This window comes from Helianthus annuus, chromosome 17, assembly GCF_002127325.2.
Source record: "Helianthus annuus cultivar XRQ/B chromosome 17, HanXRQr2.0-SUNRISE, whole genome shotgun sequence".
In the NCBI taxonomy this organism is placed as follows: domain Eukaryota; kingdom Viridiplantae; phylum Streptophyta; class Magnoliopsida; order Asterales; family Asteraceae; genus Helianthus; species Helianthus annuus.
In genome coordinates, this window is record NC_035449.2 from 115,360,596 (window position 1) to 115,376,381 (window position 15,786).

The following is a 15,786-nucleotide window of genomic DNA, read 5'->3' on the forward strand; positions in this document are numbered from 1 at the left end:
GACGCTTCGCTCCACGTGCAAGACTCAACATCCTAGGTAATAAGGTTTATGTTTATTGCCTACATGCTAGATATGCATCGAACTTTGCTCGTAGTATGCTTAGATTACACTGCTCATTACTTGTTATTGCTTGAGAACACCCATGTGCTTACACTCTTCTGTCATCGCACTATTCGCGAACCTTTCTCACTTATGCTGCCTTTGATGTGAAGATCAATGGCCGGACGAATTAACATGACACAAGCCCAGTTGACGGCTCTCATTAACGAACGAATTGCTGCGGCACTTGCAGCCATACAAGCAGGAGGTCAACACGCTCAGTCACCTGTTTACACCTTCAACAATCTCAAGGATTGCCAACCTAGTACCTTTAGTGGAACTGAGGGAGTTGAAGGCCTCCTCCACTGGTTCGAGAGGCTCGAAACTGACTTTGAGGTGCATGATTGCCCTGGGTCTCGTAGAGTAAAGTTTGCTACTGGAACACTTGAAGGTGCTGCATTAACCTGGTGGGAAGCACAGGTTCAGATGTTAGGGCTGGTTGCTGCTAATGCCACCCCCTGGAACGAGTTCAAGGACCTAATTAAGGAAGAGTTTTGCAGTCGTGAAGACATCCACAAACTAGAGGTAGAGTTCCTCAACCTACAGATGGTGGGGTCGGAAATTGAAGCTTATACAAAGAGATCGAATGAATTAGCCACATTTTGTCCCACTATGGTATACTCTCCCACCAAACGCATCGAACTGTATCTCAAGGGTCCGGTGCCCGAAATTCAGAGTCATGTAACCGCAGCTAACCTTGGCACTATCCAGCAAGTCACTCGACTTGCTCATCGTCTCACAGACCAGGCTGAAGAACAAAACAAACTACCGAAACGTGTTAAAGCTGATACTACATGTGCTCCTAGTGATAACAAACGCAAGTGGGATGAAAACCTGAGCAAGGGATTAATTTTGGTCCAGCCTCTGACACAGCAGCAAGAGATAGATGACTACCAGGGCCCCAGACAGCAGTTTTCTAGTAGTCATGGGCAGAAAAGATATCGAGGAATTCACCCATGGTGCAACAATTGTAACAGGCACCACGGTGGCCAGTGCAACAAGGGTCGTTGCCAGCGGTGTCTCAAGATTGGTCATGAAGCTAAGGATTGTCGAAACTCACGTCCTGTAACTCAAGAACAACAACGACCGCCTCAACCTCCGCAGAATCAGCAGCAACGACAGAGTTTTAAAGGATGTTTTCAGTGTGATGCTAAAGATCACTACAAGAGACATTGTCCGCATACAAACCAGGACCAGACTCAGAACCACGACCATGGAAACAGGGACGACAATGGGGATAGCGTTGGGGGAAACAATGGAAACAATGACGCCGAGGCCACATGTACGTGATTGGTCAGGGTGACGCAAGGAACGATCCAAACGTAATAATGGGTAAGTTTCTTCTCGACGATTTTTATGTTACCGTCTTGTTTGATTTGGGTGTAGATACCAGTTATATGTTCTTGAAAGATAGCCAAATGTTAAAACATGCACCAACTCCCCTAAATACCAAACCTGTCGTAGGGTTAGCTTATGGTACAAGTCTAGGGGCCACACATAGTTCAGGGTTGTAATCTTATCCTCGCTGGGCAGACGTTCCCTATCGACTTCATTCCTATAGTTCTGGACAGCACCTATAGCTTACGCACTATATCGCTTAGCTCCATCAGAATTGGAAGAACTATCGACGCAACTACAAGAACTCTTGGATGAGGGATTCATCCGGCCCATCTTTTCGCCTTGGGGAGCTCCAGTATTATTCGTGAAAAAGAAGGATGGCACTTTCAGGATGTGCATCGATTACCGCGAACTGAACAAGGTCACAGTGAAGAACCGCTATCCTCTTCCACGCATTGACGACTTATTCGACCAGTTGCAAGGGTCGAGCTACTACTCCAAGATTGATCTAAGGTCTGGTTATCATCAGCTGAGAGTCTGGGATGAGGACGTCTCCAAAACCGCATTCAGAACTCGCTACGGTCACTACGAGTTCCTAGTCATGCCATTTGGGCTTACGAACGCGCCTGCAGTTTTCATGGATCTTATGAACAGGGTGTGCAAACCCTATCTTTACAAGTTCGTCATTGTCTTCATCGATGACATTCTGATCTACTCCAAGAGTCAGGAGGAACACGAGCAACACTTACGTCTTATCTTGGAACTTCTTCGAAAGGAACAACTGTACGCCAAGTTTTCAAAATGCGACTTCTGGCTTCGTGAAGTCCACTTTCTAGGCCATGTGGTGAACAGGGATGGGATTCATGTCGATCCATCCAAGGTAGATTCGATACGGAACTGGCCTGCACCGCGTACACCAACGGAAATACGCCAATTCTTGGGTTTGGCGGGGTATTACAGACGATTCATTAAAGACTTCTCCAGGATCGCACAGCCGCTTACTATGCTGACACAGAAAGGTGTCACCTACCATTGGGGCAACACTCAGGAAACTGCTTTTCAGTACTTAAAGGATAGACTTTGCAGCACACCTATTCTCTCATTGCCAGAGAGCACGGACGATTTTGTAGTATATTGTGACGCATCGATACAGGGGCTTGGTTGTGTATTTATGCAGCGGGATAAAGTTATTGCCTACGCTTCGCGGCAACTCAAAGTTCATGAACGGAACTACACGGCGCACGATTTAGAGCTGGGAGCTATTGTTTTCGCGCTCAAGATATGACGACACTACCTGTACGGTACCAAGTGCACAATTTACACCGATCACAGGAGTCTCGAGCATATCTTCAAGCAGAAGGAATTGAACATGCGTCAACGACGATGGGTCGAGTTGCTTAATGATTACGAATGCGCCATCAAGTACCACCCAGGCAAAGCCAATGTTGTGGCTGACGCTCTCAGTCGAAAAGACACCTTACCTAGGTGTGTACGAGCCTTGCAGCTCACTATTCAGTCTGATCTTCCTGCACAGATACGAGATGCTCAGGTGGAAGCATTGAAACCAGAAAACGTCAAGGCTGAAGCCTTACGCGGCTCAAGGCAACGAATGGAACAAAAGGAAGATGGCGACTACTATGTAACAGGGCGTATTTGGGTCCCACTATACGGCGGTTTACGAGAACTTGTGATGGATGAAGCTCATAAGTCTCGCTACTCGGTACATCCGGGTTCGGATAAAATGTATCACGACATCAGAACTACATATTGGTGGCCTAGCATGAAGGCCCACATTGCAACTTACGTCGGCAAGTGCTTGACCTGTGCGAGAGTCAAGACAGAGTACCAGAAGCCCTCAGGCCTACTGCAACAACCCAGGATACCACAGTGGAAATGGGAAGAAATTTCCATGGATTTTGTTACTGGCCTGCCTAGATCTCAGCGTGGGAATGATACTATATGGGTGATTGTGGACCAACTCACCAAGTCAGCACACTTCCTGGCTATTAAGGAAACGGATAAGTTCTCCACCCTCGCAGACGTTTATCTTAAAGAAGTCGTTTCGAGGCACGGGGTGCCCACCTCCATCATTTCGGATCGGGATGCACGATTCACCTCAGAACTTTGGCAAGCGATGCACAAAGCGTTTGGCTCTCGTTTAGATATGAGTACAGCTTATCACCCTCAGACGGATGGGCAGTCTGAGCGCACGATTCAAACTCTAGAAGACATGCTTCGGGCATGTGTTATCGATTTCGGCAACAGCTGGGAAAAACACCTCCCTTTAGTGGAGTTTTCGTACAATAACAGTTACCACACCAGCATACAAGCCGCTCCATTCGAGGCATTGTACGGACGTAAATGCCGGTCACCTCTCTGTTGGGTAGAGGTGGGGGATAGTCAGATTACAGGTCCAGAAATGGTAGTTGATGCTACCGAACGAATAGCACAAATACGACAACGTATGGCGGCTGCATGCGACCGTCAGAAAAGCTACGCGGATAAGCGTAGGAAGCCATTGGAATTTTAGGTCGGGGACCGGGTTTTACTCAAAGTCTCACCCAGGAAGGGTGTGGTTCGATTTGGTAAACGAGGCAAGCTCAATCCACGGTATGTCGGACCGTTTGAAATCACTGAAAGAATAGGCAAGGTAGCCTACAGACTAAACCTACCAGCTGAACTCGGTGTAGTTCACAACGTATTCCATGTGTCGAATCTGAAGAAGTGTCTGTCAGATGAAACCCTCATAGTTCCTTTCAAAGAACTCACTATCGACGAGCGGTTGCAGTTCGTCGAGGAACCAGTTGAAATCACGGACCGGGATGTTAAGGTCCTCAAACACAAGAGAATCCCTCTAGTCCGAGTTCGTTGGAACTCCAAACGTGGCCCAGAGTACACCTGGGAACGCGAAGACTAGATGACAGAAAAGTACCCCCAGTTATTCGGAACCAATGCAACCATTACTGAGACTGAAGCTACTACTGCGGAATTTCGGGACGAAATTCCAAATCAACGGGGGGATGATGTGACACCCCAGGAAAAACCAGTAAACGATTACAACTAACCTAGCTTCCTCAGTAACCGCGTGCTAAATTTCGGGACGAAATTTCTTTCAAGTTGGGGATAATGTGACAACTCGAGTTTCCAAGACTTTCATCCTTACATTTATTGCACATAATCGATTAGATTGATTGTTTACGCGACTTGTTGGTTTTACAATTGGACACGTTAGTAATACATTAAATCGTATTGTGACTATATATTATATCCGGTGTATTATCAATCGTGTTTATTTAATTGAAGTGCAATATAAGTTGTGAAGTGCAATATGGGGTTGTGTTATATGATTATTGTAGTATACTTATTAGAATATGGAACTTGGATTGTTTACCCTACCCCCACATAAAATACTTAGCCAAACCCCCCCTCTCCTGCGAAATCACCATCACGAAAACACAATTGTGTTTTCATCAACTGGTGGGCCGGACAAATTAACACAAGGGCTTCGGGCCCAGAATTAGTGTTTTAATATATTTGTTCCTCATTTACGTAAGAAGGTGAATCTATAAAACCAAAACCCTAGAGTTCTTTGTTTGCGACGGCAGTGGATCATCATCACCGAAGCCTTTTCCCCTCTTGTATTCGGGTATGTTAGTATTGTGTTTTTAGAGTATTATTTTAAATTATTGCTCATGATTAGCGGATTAAATGAGATGATGATTTATGTTATTTATCCGATTGTTGTTTCAAGAATCATGCAAATTAAAGATTGTGTGTGAGTGTGTGATAGTCAAGGGACGTGATTGGTGTCAGCCTATCTCTATGGTGTGGCCCAATTATAATTGAGATTTGTGAATTGTTAATTAAAGTTCATGTGATCCCACTTCTAGTTCAATTATCAAGTTGGGAAATAAATAAATAATACATGTCATAGCTTGGTCCAATACTCTTGAGGTGATAAACATAGTTGTCTGCCATTTCAAAAGAATAATAAATATATACATGTGCCATATGAGTATGTGATGAGTAAATGTTGACTTGAATGTTGAGGATGAATCTGTTATGATAAAGTAATTGTGACAACCCGTAATTTCGAGGTTAGAACCGTTCGTTTTCATATTTATAAATCGAGCCTTGTACTTATTTTATTTGACGAGTTAATTATAATTAACTAAATTATAATATAAGCTCATATTGTTCAAACGATTAACTAGGAACCGAATCTTTATTCTTTTGAACCGACTCGAGCCGTTTGAACCGAAGCCCATGTCTCGCTAGTCGACCCAACCTACTCGCGTAACCCGAAACCTTTGTGGTCCAAACCATAATTTTACACTAATATTAGTTGTTAGTGTAAAAAAAAAAAAAATTCATTCTTTCCCTTTTAGATAGCAGCCCAAGGTCGGCCCAACCCCACACTCAAACCTCAAACTGCCCCCACCCCTTTTATGATATACGTATGCATGTTTTATTTATTTATTTTTCATAACAATTCAGCAAACCCTACTTCCCCTTCCCTTGGTGTTTACGGCAGTAGTAGGTAGAAGCCCCCTCCCCATCGCATTTGTCCCTCTCTCTTGGTGCTAACACCCTCGGCTGAACTCATCCTCTCTCGCGCCTCTTTCTCTCTCGCATACGGTTAGTATTATACGTTGTTTTGATTTTAAGTTGCTTGTTACATGGCTGTGATAGGTTATATCCATGATGTTTGTGTTGATTGTAATGTTACCTTATGGAATAGGAGGCATGAGAAAGACGTATGATGTTTGTTTCACCGTTTGGTTGTGCATAAGCGTATATAAGTAACTACGGTTTTGTTTTCGGATTGGTTCTTGCTGATTTAGTGGTGTAAATGGCTTTTGATGATTATTATCTGCTGTAAATAAAGATTATAGGTCGTTGGATTCACTAGATAATTGTTTGCGGGATCGGAAACGTAAACAGTAATCTGTCTGCAATTTACAGCCAACTTCTGTTGGCTGTAACTGGGTCATAACATACCGAAAACTGAGTTTTCTGGTGTCCACAAAGTAGAGTTTAGAAATACAATTCAAACGGCACTTGAATCATAAATTTTCGACGTCGGTTACTATTTTAAATGGAATCTTTCGTTACAGTGCACTGGGCTGTCCTTTTTCTGCAGAAATCGCAGGTCACGATTTCTGTCATATCTAAGGGTGTATTGGGATATAAGTTACGAAATTTAAACTGTAGGACATATGCGAGTGAACTGAAATTCTCCCACTGGATTCACCTCGTTCGGAGACTCGGTGATTTTTAAATAAAATAAACGGTGGGCAGGGGTCAGAATTGTAACAATTCAGATCACTGTTCATTGCTCGATTTTTACGAAAAATCTGTAAACAAGTAGACTTTGAAAATTTTACAGGAACACACCGAGACCTTTTCACATGTCATATATTTTTTTGGGAATTAATTGTGACCTGCAACTATTTTATAAAAATACCCGAAAACAGCCCAGTTTTGAGTATTGAAGTTGAAACGTATTAAGTCGCAATGTGTGCATCTGATTGTCAGTTATGTTATCTGATAATGATCCAACTTGTTATATGTCAATGAAAATGTTATGTGCAATATCGTATGTTTGCTTTTGAATGGTTATAGATGGGATGTTTATTTGGGCGTAAACTATTAACGTGAGTGCGTGTTATGTGATAGATGAGTGTAGGAACTTTGTGTTTTATTTAAAACCATTAACAAACTAAATGGTAATCATATTAGGACGTGATTGACCAACCTTGACCGTTTGCTATTTTAAGAGTTCAACCGAGCAACCAAAGGTGAGTTCATCTCTTGAGCATGCGTCCCGGTGGTTTGGGACAGTCAGTGGGTATTCCTGGGAGGGATAAGTCTTTTGGGTAAAAACGGGAATGTTGGATAATATACTCTTCCTATCACCATTAAAGTCCCTCCGTGTTGTTTGGTTACCTGGAAGGTAACATGGTATTAGTTAGTAGCGCTACTTAGGTTTGGCAACCTCACCCCGTATCTGGGAGGACGGGTGTTGAACTAATGACCTAGTCATGACCAATGCTTTGATAGGAGCATTGGAGAAAGGGCAAAACAATCAGAAGCCGTCTTGTATTGGGGTATTATCAACATTGTTTTCAACATTACTTCGGGAATTAACTTCAATGGATTAACTACATACTTGGTAAACAACGTTTTCGTAAAACTATGAACTCACCAGCGTTGTCTGATACACTTGTTGCATGCTCGCAGGTCGTTAGGTATCTAGATATGGGGAACTTGCTGTCTGGAGTAGCTGGAGTGGTCATGGGTCGACTGGGAGGATTTATGCGATTGATTTCATGAAACTATATTTGGGTTTTGAAACAGTTTAACTTCGTTTACTATTTGCTTCCGCTGAACTTATTGATTTTCGTTTAAACTTGTTGAGGATGTTTTTATTAATAATGGGGATTTTATTTATAACTTGTACTGGTTCAATGTAATTGGTGGCTCGTTATTGGGATGTCACACGCCTAACAGGGACACTCCCTATGTGGTAATTTGGGGGTGTGACAGTTTGGTATCAGAGCCATTGGTTATAGTGAACTTGGTTTTAAAACGTTTTCATAAAACCAGACTATAACCGAACAGTTCTGAAATCGACCATGACACTCAGCTTCAGATTGCAAGGTTCATTTTTCATTTACCTTATGCATTACGTGCCTAGCGTACACCTACTTATGACATTGCATATGGCTACACACTCAGCACTATAGTATGATTGATTACATGTAATTATTTGTCTACCTTATGATGCATTGTTAGTATGGCATAACCTCTAGACTTTTGTGATCTTTACTATCTTGACAACGTTCGTTTTGCTACTCGAATCTAAGGAACCTTTTGACACAAGCTAAGAGGAACTGAGATAAACATGCAAATTACATTATCATTATGGGTGCACACATAATAATAATGTGGGGTGCATGTGAGTCCCAGTGAGGCTTAGCAAGTGTGAAAGGGATTCTGACTCATTAATCGACATAACTGGGGATTCAACAATCTGTTGGGGTTATGGCGATGATTGACTTCTATTCAATCTTGATCCTTATTCTTTCCACCATTCTTGTGGATGCATGTGAATCTTAGTGTAACCTGTGATATTTTTTTTTTATTTGCTTATAACTTCCGTAGCGCTAGTAGAAGTTCTCATAAACCACTCAACGACTAACTGGAACAGTTAAACCCATGCGGTAGTTGATAGGCGCAACTATTAGACTGAAGATGTTCTCGAACACAATGAGCTATCATCATGGGAATCCCTCATTATTTTTCTTTTACTCATGTAAGAAACTTGGTGAAACTAAGATTCTCATCAGAACCTGTTATCTCGATCTAAACCCCACAAGACTCTTAGTGTAAGCTCTTCGACATCAGCATATCAACGTAGTATGAAGAATCCCTCGTACACTAATACTTTACCCCTTGCACTTAACTATAAAATTCCCTTTGGCCCCATTATACTGCCTTGTGACTTATCGTTAGTCTAACCTGGTTTTCATCCTAACATATCTAACTCTGCAAACGGATTTCCATAAGAACAGTTCCATCATTTCAATATTGAACTCTGAAAATGGTGATGTATTGTTATCATCACCATACCATTTTGAACGCCTTTACACGCCTTTGTAATGAAACCTCTTGGCGACATATGTGATGCCCCCAGTACACCCGTCTTAGTTCAAACCTTCAAACTTGGTTGCATACATGTTCGACTAATTGCATACTCAATTACATACACCGATCTTAGTGAATCTATTATTATTCGCATACGGGCAAGCCCGACGATTGTGGAGAATGTTCCGATTAAACCGAAACGCTTCATACTTAGTCAACGATCACCTTCATAGATAATCCTTCTTGTGCTAGCACCTTTAAAGTAACGCTTTATTTTTTATTTACGTCACTTGTGTACGAACAACTACATCCTCATCATCAGATTATTTAATTTTTGCTAATGATTCGAAAACAAGTATATTTTTTTTTTACATTAAGTGGAACACATTGATGCCAACCCGTGTTAAGGTCCTCACATCTTATTCCGTTGTTTTAGAATAATATGATAGTTCCTGTCTAACCATGTTATACGTTAATCCGTACCTAGCTGAGTCACTCCATACGAACGTTACTCGAGGAGCAACGGGCCATATTTGAGTTCAACAAGTGCAGAAGCATAAGATAAAATTTCTACTTCTATGAGGTATGCCGAGGTCAACACCCCTTCCGTGAAAAAGCACCACACTTATTATATACTTATTCCTCGTTGATCGAAAGTTGGCCATCTATTACAACCAACTACAACCAAGGCATCATGATCTTCATAAACCGAAAATTTCTCTTCCCACTATATGAACGCATCAAGATGCCAACATTTTGAACTAAAGAGCATAATTCCTAACTTGAGTTTCAACCAGTCTATTGATGAATTTACCTGAATCTCCTGTTCTAAGAAAATATTAACTCCTCTCAAACCTTTACGTACGATGGCATCATCGCTGACCTTCGGCAGCAACACCACATAAAAACGAATACCTTTTACATTCACTTTAATTACTTTCACGTCAATTATTTTGAGCAAATTCTCGGTGATGCACCTAACACCCTTAATCCTAGGATTTGAGTAACTTGGCCTTTAACAAACCTCCTTAACACAATTTTAGTTCGGTTCATTTCATCGACCCTTTGTTTATGACATAGGACGTTTGTGTCCATTCATACACTCGATTGGTGAAGTGTTGGCAACTTAGTATTCCGATTGCTCCATAATAACAAATTACTGCCTTCTACAAGCCACTCAAACTTAAACGTGTAGAGCTCACCTAAACTACATTTTGTGCAACCCCCTCCCCGCCATACATGTTAAAATGTATGACACACTGGTGTTCCAACAATGGTTAACATATCCCGTGCCTACCATAACCTGCTACAACCTCACTAGAATAGATACAAATTAATCTGTATTAGTGCTTTTCTCTTCAATAGGCTAACTAGATCTCTAATTAAAATCCATGTATACAAATTCACTTCAATATATCATCTTCTCTTCGAGCCATAGTAAATTGTTAACATTAATAACACACTACAGCGAGCGACGACAACTATAACGGGCGACTAGGTACCATCTTGAAACTGCGTCATTTTTTTTTACTTTCGTGTATACTTACATAGGAAGCAACTCCCTATAACTCTCGATAGTCACACTCATGTGCACCTACTATTGCTAAAACTAATTTGTTGCATCGACAATTGACTATTCTATACCTATATAAAATCTCTTGTAACTTGTTCGGATGAACGACTGAATCTCATTTGTCAATACCTGGCTGAATCAGGTAGTCGGATTGCACCTCATCTCGTTGTACTGTCTCATGCCTTGATACTCTCTTTAGCGATGAACTTTTAGCCATGATCCTAAAAATATCATAATCTAAATTTTCGGGACGAAAATTTTTTTCAACAAGGGGATGATGTGACACCCCGCGAAAACGCTTAACAAAACTAGCTTCCTCAGTGACTGTTTGCTAAATTTCGGGACGAAATTTCTTTCATGTCGGGGATGATGTGACAACCCGTAATTTCGAGGTTAGAACCGTTCGTTTTCATATTTATAAATCGAGCCTTGTAGTTATTTTATTTGACGAGTTAATTATAATTAACTAAATTATAATATAAGCTCATATTGTTCAAACGATTAACTAGGAACCGAATCTTTATTCTTTTGAACCGACTCGAGCCGTTTGAACCGAAGCCCATGTCTCGCTAGTCGACCCAACCTACTCGCGTAACCCGAAACCTTTGTGGTCCAAACCATAATTTTACACTAATATTAGTTGTTAGTGTAAAAAAAAAAAAAAAATTCATTCTTTCCCTTTTAGATAGCAGCCCAAGGTCGGCCCAACCCCACACTCAAACCTCAAACTGCCCCCACCCCTTTTATGATATACGTATGCATGTTTTATTTATTTATTTTTCATAACAATTCAGCAAACCCTACTTCCCCTTCCCTTGGTGTTTACGGCAGTAGTAGGTAGAAGCCCCCTCCCCATCGCATTTGTCCCTCTCTCTTGGTGCTAACACCCTCGGCTGAACTCATCCTCTCTCGCGCCTCTTTCTCTCTCGCATACGGTTAGTATTATACGTTGTTTTGATTTTAAGTTGCTTGTTACATGGCTGTGATAGGTTATATCCATGATGTTTGTGTTGATTGTAATGTTACCTTATGGAATAGGAGGCATGAGAAAGACGTATGATGTTTGTTTCACCGTTTGGTTGTGCATAAGCGTATATAAGTAACTACGGTTTTGTTTTCGGATTGGTTCTTGCTGATTTAGTGGTGTAAATGGCTTTTGATGATTATTATCTGCTGTAAATAAAGATTATAGGTCGTTGGATTCACTAGATAATTGTTTGCGGGATCGGAAACGTAAACAGTAATCTGTCTGCAATTTACAGCCAACTTCTGTTGGCTGTAACTGGGTCATAACATACCGAAAACTGAGTTTTCTGGTGTCCACAAAGTAGAGTTTAGAAATACAATTCAAACGGCACTTGAATCATAAATTTTCGACGTCGGTTACTATTTTAAATGGAATCTTTCGTTACAGTGCACTGGGCTGTCCTTTTTCTGCAGAAATCGCAGGTCACGATTTCTGTCATATCTAAGGGTGTATTGGGATATAAGTTACGAAATTTAAACTGTAGGACATATGCGAGTGAACTGAAATTCTCCCACTGGATTCACCTCGTTCGGAGACTCGGTGATTTTTAAATAAAATAAACGGTGGGCAGGGGTCAGAATTGTAACAATTCAGATCACTGTTCATTGCTCGATTTTTACGAAAAATCTGTAAACAAGTAGACTTTGAAAATTTTACAGGAACACACCGAGACCTTTTCACATGTCATATATTTTTTTGGGAATTAATTGTGACCTGCAACTATTTTATAAAAATACCCGAAAACAGCCCAGTTTTGAGTATTGAAGTTGAAACGTATTAAGTCGCAATGTGTGCATCTGATTGTCAGTTATGTTATCTGATAATGATCCAACTTGTTATATGTCAATGAAAATGTTATGTGCAATATCGTATGTTTGCTTTTGAATGGTTATAGATGGGATGTTTATTTGGGCGTAAACTATTAACGTGAGTGCGTGTTATGTGATAGATGAGTGTAGGAACTTTGTGTTTTATTTAAAACCATTAACAAACTAAATGGTAATCATATTAGGACGTGATTGACCAACCTTGACCGTTTGCTATTTTAAGAGTTCAACCGAGCAACCAAAGGTGAGTTCATCTCTTGAGCATGCGTCCCGGTGGTTTGGGACAGTCAGTGGGTATTCCTGGGAGGGATAAGTCTTTTGGGTAAAAACGGGAATGTTGGATAATATACTCTTCCTATCACCATTAAAGTCCCTCCGTGTTGTTTGGTTACCTGGAAGGTAACATGGTATTAGTTAGTAGCGCTACTTAGGTTTGGCAACCTCACCCCGTATCTGGGAGGACGGGTGTTGAACTAATGACCTAGTCATGACCAATGCTTTGATAGGAGCATTGGAGAAAGGGCAAAACAATCAGAAGCCGTCTTGTATTGGGGTATTATCAACATTGTTTTCAACATTACTTCGGGAATTAACTTCAATGGATTAACTACATACTTGGTAAACAACGTTTTCGTAAAACTATGAACTCACCAGCGTTGTCTGATACACTTGTTGCATGCTCGCAGGTCGTTAGGTATCTAGATATGGGGAACTTGCTGTCTGGAGTAGCTGGAGTGGTCATGGGTCGACTGGGAGGATTTATGCGATTGATTTCATGAAACTATATTTGGGTTTTGAAACAGTTTAACTTCGTTTACTATTTGCTTCCGCTGAACTTATTGATTTTCGTTTAAACTTGTTGAGGATGTTTTTATTAATAATGGGGATTTTATTTATAACTTGTACTGGTTCAATGTAATTGGTGGCTCGTTATTGGGATGTCACACGCCTAACAGGGACACTCCCTATGTGGTAATTTGGGGGTGTGACAGTAATGGTTGCAGAACTAATCATTGTTATACATGGGTATGATTAATTGATCTCTGGTGGAAGCCGTAGGAAATTTTAGTGATAGGGTTATCAGTTATGTAATTGTTGATGATGTACTGTCCCACAAAAACACCACAACAACGAAAACACAAAGGGATTTCGGCACTAGTGTTTTCGGCACCAAGGGGGATTTCGATATCTAAGTGTTTTCGGCCCACAAATTGCTTTTGGCCCAATGTGATTCCGGCCCAAGGGATCTCGGCCCAGGTGTTGTTTTTGGCTCAAAGGGATTTCGGTCCTTGGTGTTTTCACTAAACAAGTAATTCCGATTTCGCTACATGTGTGTACTAGTTTAACATTCTGGATCATAACCTTGTTAGCTTATAACCTGATTAGTGGATAAATTATGTTAGAAGTTAACCCTGTTAAATTTAACTCTGTTCGTTCAGTTAATCTTATTAGTTGGCCAATGTTGTTAGTGAGTTAACCTGGTTATGTGTATTAACCCCGTTAGCTTATATTTCCTGTTTGTATGTTAATCTCATGAAGCTGTATATTCTGTTGAGCCTAGCAACTCTATTAAGTATGTTAAATCTGTTAAATTTATCAACTCAGTTAATAAGTACCTTAACCTTGTTGAGGATGATAATTTCATTAAGGAACTTGCAAGTAACTATGAGTGTGATTAACAAGATGTATGAGTACTACTTGGTGTTAAATGCCAACCCGCGCTGTAATGCTGATTTTACGTGAAACCTTACAAACATGTACTGACTGAACATACGTGCATACATATAGGATTTGACTGATAAATTGTGAGCACTAAACCTAGCATACCGAGCAAACCAAGGTGAGTTCACACACTCTTACCAAGGCATGGGATTCCCGGGTTGAGGGAATGGGATTGAAGGGTTAAAGTTAGATCGATTCGTACTTACACTATTACTAGACTATCTACCATCGTCCTCGGTTGTGCAGGACACATACTTATACTACTCACTGTCCTCGGTTGTGCAGGACACATACTTATGCTACTCACTGTCCTCGGTTGTGCAGGACACATACTTACAATATACGTATACTTATACTTACTACTATCCTCGGTTGTGAAGGATACTTACGTAATACCTACGTAAAACTTGTACGTACTACTGTTCTCGGTTGTGAAGAACACTTATGGTTACGCATAGTCTAGTGGATAAATAACATGGGAAGCCCCCACCAATAGAAACCAAAATCGGCCCAGTAGAGCCACCTGATACTCATGAACTTACTATTACGCATTTACTTTCTGTGAACTCGCTCAACTAGTTGTTGATCCTCCGTTACATGCCTTGCAGGACGTTAGGTACTTGGAGCTTGCACAGGGAGGCGCGGTCGTTGTGGACAAGGATCGTGTTGACTATGATTTGAACATTTTGACAATACACACTTTATTTACGATTGGGCTGTTATGCATTTGCTTCCGCTAAACTTTGATATGATACTTAAGTTTTGGAACACCTTTCATATGGATGGGTTTGGTTTAATACAATTACTTTTACTTTATACATTGTTCTATATGATTGGTGGCTTGATCCTGGTCAGTCACGCTCCCAAGCGGTGATACTCCGCAGGTGGATTTTGGGGGTGTGACATAATCATCATGATCATCAAATCATTCATACATAAATCCAAGTATCCTACACATTTATGAATATATGACAGCTTTTACATGCATGCATACATATATACATACATATACATGAAATACATATACACATATGAACTTCCAAAAGTTCACTTTTCATCATGTCACTTTCAAATCTTGAATCACCTTTAGACATTCTTTTATGACACATATTGGTTCTTACATGCATCCTACTTTTCAAATAACATGTTTATTAAGAATCTTTCAATCAAAATAAAAAACACAATCACCTACATACACACACATACCTACGGCCATACATACATGTATGTACACACTCATTTTTATTCTCTTTGAAAACCCATTTGTTATTACTTTCAAGTTTGTGAAATATTTTAAGATACAATAGAAGCCTTCTATAACCATTTACATCACTATGAACCAAGAACAAAATCTAGAAAAGTGATATTATACCTTCAAGGTTCTTAATGGGTATTGATAAAGTTTGATGATATGAAGCTTGCACCTACTTGAAATCACCCTTAAAACTCTCTTGGATCTTCAAACTAACTTGAAATGGGTTTATATGAACATGAACATTCAAGATCTTCAAAATTTGAATTTGGTAATGTGTTGTAACACCTCGTAAAAT

The 15,786-nt window shown here is 40.5% G+C and overlaps 2 long non-coding RNA genes across 2 annotated transcripts; both read left to right on the forward strand.

Moving 5' to 3' along the window:
• Positions 1 to 5,966: 5,966 nt before the first annotated feature.
• Positions 5,967 to 7,722, forward strand: LOC118489172. The gene is made up of 3 exons (XR_004886615.1): positions 5,967 to 6,075; positions 7,180 to 7,238; positions 7,681 to 7,722. It is a non-coding gene; the product is annotated as an uncharacterized LOC118489172 (long non-coding RNA).
• A 3,764-nt stretch (positions 7,723 to 11,486) lies between these two features.
• Positions 11,487 to 13,242, forward strand: LOC118489173. The gene is made up of 3 exons (XR_004886616.1): positions 11,487 to 11,595; positions 12,700 to 12,758; positions 13,201 to 13,242. It is a non-coding gene; the product is annotated as an uncharacterized LOC118489173 (long non-coding RNA).
• Positions 13,243 to 15,786: the final 2,544 nt, after the last annotated feature.